Source organism: Condylura cristata, unplaced genomic scaffold (genome assembly GCF_000260355.1).
Source record: "Condylura cristata isolate star-nosed mole 26May11 unplaced genomic scaffold, ConCri1.0 scaffold00066, whole genome shotgun sequence".
In the NCBI taxonomy this organism is placed as follows: Eukaryota; Metazoa; Chordata; class Mammalia; order Eulipotyphla; family Talpidae; genus Condylura; species Condylura cristata.
Genome location: NW_004567167.1, coordinates 485,656 through 487,198, shown reverse-complemented (window position 1 = coordinate 487,198; position 1,543 = coordinate 485,656). Strand labels below are relative to the sequence as shown.

The following is a 1,543-nucleotide window of genomic DNA, read 5'->3' as shown; positions in this document are numbered from 1 at the left end:
GGCGCGGCCCCGACGGCGTCGCCGCCTCCCGGCCGCCGGGCGCGGCTGGACGTCCACTGAAAGTCCTTCCACAGAAGCCAAAATGACCGCCACTAGGAAGGCGCCGGAAGTGCCGCCCCTCGGGTCGCCGGAAACGCGCTTCCGGTTGCTCATTGGCTGCGTCGACGCAAGGCCGGCTGGGTAATGTAGTCCGCGGGCTCCCCGAGCCCGCTGCGGAGGGTCGTCGGGCGGGCGACGGGGTCTGAGCGTTGGTAACTGACGTGAAGTCATCGTGGCACGTCTCCTCCCGTCACTCGGGGAAACGTGGCCCCTGGGCCCAAGTCCTTTCCGCTGCCCAACGACGAAGCGCCCTGCTTCGGTGCCGTCCCGACGGGGCCGAGCAGGGAGTCTCAGGCCCCACACGCTGACGCGCAGGCAGCGGCTTCCCGCGGCCGCCCCGTCCCCAGGCGGGTGACCCGCCCATGCTGGACCGTGTTGGAGACGCGCCTGGACTAGGCTGCTCCCACAGCGTCAATCCTCGACGCGGGGTGAGGCGAAGTAACGGCAGGCCGTGCAGGACGCGTTAGGCAACGAGGCCGAGCTAGCGACGGCTGCGCCCCGCACGCCTGCGTGTCCCGGGGCCACAGGCTGGCGGACCGGACACGCAGGACGCCGCGGGCGGCAGTCACGCGCGCGCCCGACGACGTGATTTACTTCCCACCTGCGAGTGTTTGTATGTCAGTTAAAAGTTCTAGTTGGCACGTTTTTAAGGCTTTGGCACCTGCACTCCACGCCGGACCTGGGCGCAGAGACCTCGCGGGTAAGCGCGGGCGTCGCAGTGCCAGAAACGGGGCGTCCCCGGCCACAGCAACTCGATGACCCCAGGAGTGACCGCCGGGGCTAGGACGCGCCAGGCCGGGCTGCAGGCGACACCGTGCACACGCGACGTCGAGGCTCCCCGGAGGGGCCGTTCTCGCGCCGGCGCCCTCTGCCTCCCCCGCGTGCGTTCTGGGCACGACCTCTGACCCCGAGAAAGGGCCTTGGCCAGGCTTCTTCCAGCTTGGCGCCCCTAAGCCCCCGGCGTTCCCCCGGCATAGGCGTCCCGAGCAGTGCTGGAAACTACAGCACCCAGAAGCCCCTGCGCGGCGCGGCGCGGCGCGGAGCCAATGAGAAGCCAGGAGGAGGTGTCTCCCTGCGAAAAACGGCGTGGGCGGGGCTTCCGGCCACCGCCTGGCGGCCATTTCTCTGCTTCGGGTCGCTTCCTGCGGCGCGTGAGGGCAGCCGTGGACAGACAGGCCGGGTCGGTGCAGGGCAGCGGCCGAGCAGTGCTGGAAACTACAGCACCCAGAAGCCCCTGCGCGGCGCGGCGCGGCGCGGAGCCAATGAGAAGCCAGGAGGGTGTCTCCCTGCGAAAAACGGCGTGGGCGGGGCTTCCGGCCACCGCCTGGCGGCCATTTCTCTGCTCCGGGTCGCTTCCTGCGGCGCGTGAGGGCAGCCGTGGACAGACAGGCCGGGTCGGTGCAGGGCAGCGGCCGCGCGGAGGCGCAGACGGTTCGCGACGCCG

At 70.6% G+C, this 1,543-nt stretch overlaps 1 protein-coding gene across 1 annotated transcript in view; it reads right to left on the bottom strand.

Moving 5' to 3' along the window:
• LOC101622539 (zinc finger protein 211-like) overlaps positions 1-1,543 on the bottom strand; it is a 9,683-nt gene that overhangs the window by 6,848 nt on the left and 1,292 nt on the right. The window lies entirely within an intron of this gene.